This window comes from Bos javanicus, chromosome 1, assembly GCF_032452875.1.
Source record: "Bos javanicus breed banteng chromosome 1, ARS-OSU_banteng_1.0, whole genome shotgun sequence".
NCBI classification, from domain to species: Eukaryota; Metazoa; Chordata; class Mammalia; order Artiodactyla; family Bovidae; genus Bos; species Bos javanicus.
The window spans coordinates 104343133-104350675 of record NC_083868.1 but is presented as its reverse complement, the minus strand read 5'-3'; the positions used below and the strand labels follow the sequence as shown (position 1 = coordinate 104350675).

At 34.0% G+C, this 7543-nt stretch overlaps 1 non-coding gene across 1 annotated transcript; it reads right to left on the bottom strand.

Annotated features, from left to right (window-relative positions):
- Positions 1–7036: 7036 nt before the first annotated feature.
- Positions 7037–7109, bottom strand: TRNAS-GGA (transfer RNA serine (anticodon GGA)). Its single transcript has one exon. It is a non-coding gene; the product is annotated as a tRNA-Ser (tRNA).
- Positions 7110–7543: the final 434 nt, after the last annotated feature.

Below are 7543 nucleotides of genomic sequence, written 5' to 3'. Positions count from 1 at the left end.
CCTTCTACTATATATTTATAGAAAGCGTTTGTTTTATGTTGTTTTTTTAATTACTAGACTAACACCATAGGGTATAGTAATGTGTTAGATAATAACATATACAACTCATTTAATTACTTTTTACATTTAAAACCAAATTTGAACCAAACATATATATTGGTGAAAATATTTACAAATCATACAATTTTTCATTAGAAATTATAATAATATAAGCAAGTGGTTTCCATGCCAACACTTTTATATATTATTTGCCATTATGTAAAAATTGTGGCCTATTTATTATACTATCTGACTTTATATTAGTTGATCTTTTAACGTTTAACTCCTAATATAACTAAAGAACTGTATTTTATAGCCTTATAGTATTATTTTCTCCTTGCTGTCTAGATAAAATAGCATTACCATTTCAGTGATGAGTTATTGTTTAATTATGGCCATAATAGCCTATTGTTGATCATATCTAAAGTGTAGAAATTGACAGGATGCCATTTTAGTTTGCTGGGTATTTTAGAACTAATAATTTGTCATAACAAGTGACTCCATTGTCATTAATATTACCATTACTACTCTCTGTGATGGGAGCATGAGGCTTATCAACTCTGAGGGGAAATGGCACATGGATTTTCACTACTAACTTGAATTTAATGTGCAAATTAATTCAGTGAGCCATGAGGAAACTTTTTATTATGGATAGGCTTTCATTAAGAGGGTATAATTATGAAATGTTGATATCATTGATCTCAATATTGAATTATTGAAGAAATGTTAATTTCCACACTTTACTAACTTGTATCTACATATCACATATATACCCACATATGTATATATACATATATGTATATACATATATCTGCACATATGTGTACAATTACATTTAATGGTTTAAAGTTAACCAAATATGTATATTAAACAATTATGTTGTAAAAACCAAATATATTGAATTAAAACAGCATACAAATATACATTTTTTATACTTTTCTCATATTATCCTTTGTGTAATATTTTTTATTTTTCAAAATATTAATACTTCTTTGTTTTAAAAGTGCTTATATTACATAGTATTTGCACCTGAAGAAAATTTGACACTAGTAAGAAAGGAAAAAACCCTCAATAACTACTTTATATACTTTCTTTTGAATAAGAGATCCCAGTATTTTAATTTTAATATTTCATTTGAGAAGCACCTGGATAAAATAATTTTAACTCTGAACAACTTAAGTACATTTAAATTTACATAAAGTCTGCATCAATATTAGCAAAGGAAAATATTCTTAATCTTCACAATTGTCTTTTTATCTGGATTAGTATAGAATACAACTAGTCATGTATTATTTTCATATTTTATGAATGTTATTAGCTGTGCTAGCAATGTAACACTGTATTATATAAAGATCAAAGGAAAAAATATACATCTAAGAGCAGCTTAAATTCCACCTCATTCTCCATTTCTTTAGGGTTCCATTTTAAAGGTATTGTTTCAACTATATCAAGAATGTGCTTAGTTCTTAAAATTATTAAAGCATTGAATTTTTAACTATTTAATATGTCAAAACTGGTATTAATGATACTGTCATGAAAATTCCTCTTGGAACTTTATTATATGCCTAAAATTTTTTGTACTCTATCCATTAATTTAAATGATGTACTCTGACCATTTTGTAACTTGAAAGATCACTTATGATTCGTAACATTCAATCACTTACTCTCCCTAGGAAAATATATTTTCCTGGTACAATAATTATGCTCTAAATAATTAAAGTCTTTGTAACTAAATACAGAAAACAAACAGGCAGAAATGGGAAAAGACTACTGAGAGGCAAAATAAGACTTGTCCTCTATGCTTCAAATATCTTATAGTTTTTAATGTAATGTACTCTATCCAGCCTTTGTATACAGTACTTCAAGTATAGATAACAGATAAACTATAGAGTTAAAGAAGATATTTGGTAATCTGCCAAATTCTTGTGAAGCCAGAAAACATGTATTTTACAACCAGATCCTCATTTCAAATTATTTCTCTACTAAAAATTAAGGAATATCTTAGATTCATGGATTATCCACAGACTTGAATATGCTCAGATTATCATGACATCTGGTCCCATCACTTCATGGCAAATAGATGGGGAAACAGTGGAAACAGTGACAGACTTTATTTTTGGGGGCTCCAAAATCACTGCAGATGGTGACTGCAGCCATGAAATTAAAAGATGCTTGCAGAAAAGTTATGACCAACCTAGACAGTATATTAAAAAGCAGAGACATTACTTTGCCAACAAAGGTCCGTCTAGTCAAGGCTATGGTCTTTCCAGTAGGAAATGGATCTGAGAGTTGGACTATAAAGAAATCTGAGCACTGAAGAACTGATGCTTTTGAACTGTGGGGTTGGAGAAGACTCTTGAGAGTCCTTTGGACTGCAGGATATCCAATTAGTCCATCCTTAAGGAAATCGGTCCTGAATATTCATTGGAAAGACTGATGCTGAAACTCCAATAGTTTGGCCAGCTGATGCAAAGAACTGACTGATGTGAAAAGACCCTGATGCTGGGAAAGATTGAAGGCAGGAGGAGAAGGGGAAGACCGAGGATGAGATAGTTGGATGGCATCACCAACTCAATGGATATGAGTTTGAGTAAACTCCGGGACTTGGTGATGGACAGGGAAGCCTGGCTTGCTACAGTCCATGGGTTGCAAAGAGTTGGACATGACTGAGTGATTGAACTGAACTGAACTGAACTGGACTGATTCAAGTATCTAGCTCTCAAGAAAGTAGGATCAGGAGTTGTCATTTGCTACAGTGTTTCATTATGAAGAAAAGGCATCCAAAAATATAAAGTCCACTAAAATTGAATTTTACTTTGTGTGTCTTGATTCTCTGCATGCTCCATTTTAACAAGTGGCTTTTTTTTTTTTTTTATATTTGTTTATATATTTAACCTTTTAAGTGTTTATTTCCAGATTAAATATAAAACACATATATGCATCCTGCTATTTATATATTGTTTTTAACATTATGCTGTATGCTGTACCCCTAAAAAGAATGTGGATATCTCATTATCCTTTTAATGACTTTAAATATTTAAAATATAAATTATAGCTTTAAATTATCAATTTTGGACCTTTTAAAAATATATAAGCATATAAAGTGAAGTGAAGTTTCTCAGTCGTGTCCGACTGTTTGCAACCCCATGGACTGTAGCCTACCAGGCTCCTCCATCCATGGGATTTTCCAGGTAAGAGTACTGGAGTGGGTTGCCATTTCCTTCAGTACAAATTCCACTGTTCCATAAGTACACAGCATTATTTTCATTATTTTCTAGAATTTTATATTTCCTTTTTTAGCTTCATGTGTTCTGTGACAATGTCTCTCAAATTTTAGTTTGTATCATAATCACCTAGAGAGTGTGTTACAATACATATCGCTGGGCCCAGCCCCAGAGATTGTCATTCAGTAGATCTGGAGTGAGGCCCAATAATGTGAATTTCTAACATTTCTCAGGTGAGCTAGTGTTGCTGAAACAGGGACTACCTTTTGAGAACCATCATGTAGGATTGACTAGCAATGTATTCCTTAATTTCTAACTACATATTTTTGTTAGTTTTTGGTCAATTTTTTACTGTTGATTTATTGCAGAGTGAATCTTTATCAGAAAAACTGAGCTCATTTTAGGCACTGTGGGCTCAAGGGAGATAAGAAACAGTAGGGGGACTGGTTCCTCCCCATCTCATCTAGCTCTGCTCTGTGAAAGACACACCCATCTCTCTTTTTCAATAGGCAAAACCAGGTAACATTTATAAAAGGCTTTAGTTAACTGAAGAATCAATGTCCTCTTGTATGTGATATGGGTTTGGTTTGCATTCATTTAATTTATAAATACAGAGTTGAGGCTCCTATGTGAAGTATTAAGAAATGATTGCAAGTATTCCGATCCTCCTGATATCCACATAACATTTACATGGTAAAATATTCAGAATACACTTCTTTTACCATCAAAAAGATCTACTATGATGTTATTTTTTATTACGTTAATTTTTGGTAAAAATCATGAAACTCAGAATGCATGTCTTAAGCACTGATTTCTTCAGAAAAGATATATTAAAGATATATTACTGTTTTCTTGCTTTTACACAGCAGGCAATGCATGCAGCTTGGCAAACTTGCCATTTTTTAAAATTTATATTGAACCATCTGTTTGGCTGGGCAGTTTGAGGCCCTTTTTCCTGACTCTGACACATCCATCTAAACTTTTTTTTTTTTTTTTAAACCCACTCTTGAACACATTGCCAATTAGTTTTAACTTCACAAAAATGAATGACAACCTGATGAATGCCATCACTGAACACATCATTACTTGAAAATTTGTCAGTTATAAAGACATTCACAAAGGCAGTAATTATAATTAGCAAAAAAAGGCAAATTGCTTCAACTTGGTGTCTTTAACAAAAATATACCCTTATATGTTAATGATGGCTTTCAGTGATATTTTCAACAACTTTTCTACATATAGTGTAAATATTGTTCTTTCATTTCTCAACTCTAATTTTTGGCAATGAATGAAAATAGAATGCAGTGTTAGCATTTCAAGAAGAAATAACATAAGGTTATCTTGATATTATAATTATATCTCTAAAATGCTAGATTCACTATAGCAGTGGCATGACATCATTGTTAACTAGTGCATTTCAGAAAAGGTGAAGAATGTAGAAACACAAATGTTTGATATGAAACAAATAAAACTGATAATAAGCCAAGCTGTATACCAAATAATATATGAATATTAATGCTTTTCTTATTGTAATAAAGAGGAAAGCGAGGAATACTCTTCAGCAGAGGTAGGCAAAGGTATTATAAATTTTAGAACTGTATTGTTTAGAATCTATTTGAAAATAAGTTCTTCAACATTTAAATTGTGCTATAGCATCAAAATAGTAACTTCATAATTATAACTGGATTGAATAAAATATATTCTAGCATAACTAATAAAATATCTTTAAAAAGAGTGTGTTCAATTTCAAGAACTGCTGAATTATATGGTATTTCTGTGTGAATATCAGCTAATTTTGACTGGTAGGTAATATGAGGTATTTATTTCTTGCAGGGGAAACTATGTTAAATAAAATTTTGAAATTGCAACGTTTTAATATAACAGATTGTTCAGAACAAGAATAAAGTGCTTTCCAAATCAACCAAGGGAATACAGGGAGAGCAAAAATTTTAAGGGGAAATAAATTTATTGTGAAAAAGGAGAGAACAAAGCAGTCAATGTTGTATGAACTTTCAATAAGAAATACAGAAAACTAATGAAAATGAGAAAGAATAATATTGCATAGGAATCTGTAATGTTAGGTCCATGAATCAAGGTAAATTGGAAGTGGTCAAATAGGAGATGGCAAGAGTGAACACTGACATTTTAGGAATCAGTGAACTAAAAGGAAACAGAATGGGCAAATTTAATTCAGATGACCATTATATCTACTACTGTGGGCAAGAATTCCTTAGAAGAAATGGAGTAGCCCTCATAGTAAAGAAGAGTCTGAAATGCATTACTTGGGTGCAATCCCCAAAAGGACAGAAGAATGAACTTGGTTCACTCCCAAGACAGACCATTCAATACCAGAGTAATTCAACTCTTTGTCCCAACCAGAAATGCCAAAGAAGCTTAAGTTGAACAATTCTATGAAGACCTACATGACTTTCTAGAACTAATACAAAAAAAAAAAAAAAATAGAATGTCCTTTTCATCATAGGGGATTGGAATGCAAAAGTAGGAAGTCAGGAGATACCTGGAGTAACAGGCAAGTTTGGCCTTGGAGTACAAAATGAAGCAGGGCAAAGGCTAACAGTTTTACCAAGAGAATGCACTAGTCATAGCAAAGAAACTCTTCCAACAACACGAGACAACTGTACACTTGGATATCACCAGATGGTCAATACCGAAATCAGATTGATTGTATTATTGGCAGTCAAAGATAGAGAAGCTCTATACAGTCAGCAAAAATAAGACTGGGAGCTGACTGTGGCTCAGATACTGAACTCCTTATTGCAAAATTCAGAATTAAGTTGAAGAAAGTGGGGAAAACTACTAGACCATTCAGGTATGACCTGTATCAAATTTTACTATTCTATGTTGGAAGTAACAAATAGACTCAAGGGATCTGATAGAGTGCCTGAAGAACTATGTATGGAGGTTTGTAACACTGTACAGGAGGTAGTGATCAAAACTACCCCCAAGAACAGAAATGCAAGAAGGCATAATGGCAATCTGAGGAGGCCTTACAAATAGCTGAGAAAAGAGAAGGGGAAGGCAAAGGAGAAAAGGAAAGATATACCCATCCTGAATGCAGAGTTTCAAAGAAGAGCAAGGAGAGATGAGAAAGCCTTCCTAAGTCAACAATGCAAAAAACAGAGGAAAACAATAGAATAGGGAAGACTAGAGACTTCTTCAAGAAAATGAGAGATACAAAACAAACATTTCATGCAAAAATGGGCACAATAAAGGACGCAAATGGTATGGGCCTATGAACAACACAAGATATTAAGAGGAGGTGGCAAGAACACAGAGTTCAGTTCAGTCACTCGGTTGTGTCTGACTCTTTGCGACCGCATGGACTGCAGTATGCCAGGCTTCCCAGAGCAGAACTATACAAATAAGGTCTCAATTACCCAGATAACCACTATGGTGTGATCACTCACCTAGAGCCAGACATCCTACAGTACGAAGTCAAGCGGACCTTAGGAAGCATCACTATAAACAAAACAGGTGGGGACAATGGAATTCCAGTTATTTCAAATCCTAAATGATGATGCTGTCAAAGTGCTACACTCAATATGTCAGCAAATTTGGAAAACTCATTAGTGGCCACAGGACTAGAAAAGGTCCATTTTCATTCCAATCTCAAAGAAAAGTGAAAGTGAAGTTGCTCAGTCGTTTCTGACTCTTTGCGACCCCATGGACTGTAGCCTACCAGGCTCCTCCCTCCATGGGGTTCTCCAGGCAAGAGTACTGGAGTGAGTTGCCATTGCCTTCTCCAGGGGATCTTCTCTGACCCAGGGATTGAACCTGGGTCTCCTGCATTCCAGGCAGACGCTTTAACCTCTGAGCCATCAGGGAGCCCCAATCTCAAAGAAGGGCAATGCCAAAGAATGCTCAAACTACTGTAAACTGCACTCATTTCACATACTAGCAAAGTCATGCTCAGAATTCTCCAAGCTAGGCTTCAATAGTACGTGAACCAAGAAATTCCAAATGTTCAAGCTGTATTTAAAAAAGGCAGAGGAATCAGAGATCAAATTGCCAACATCTACTGGATCATAGAAAAGGCAAGAGAATTCCAGAAAAATATCTACTTCTGCTTCATTGTCTATGCTAAAGGCATTGACTGTGTGGATCACAACCACCTGTGGAAAATTCTTATTAAAATGGAAATACCAGATCACCTTACCACCTCCTGAGAAACCTGTATGCGCATCAAGAAGCAACAGTTAGAACCAAACGTGGAACAATGGACTGGTTCCAAATTGGGAAAGAACTACGTCAAGGCTGTA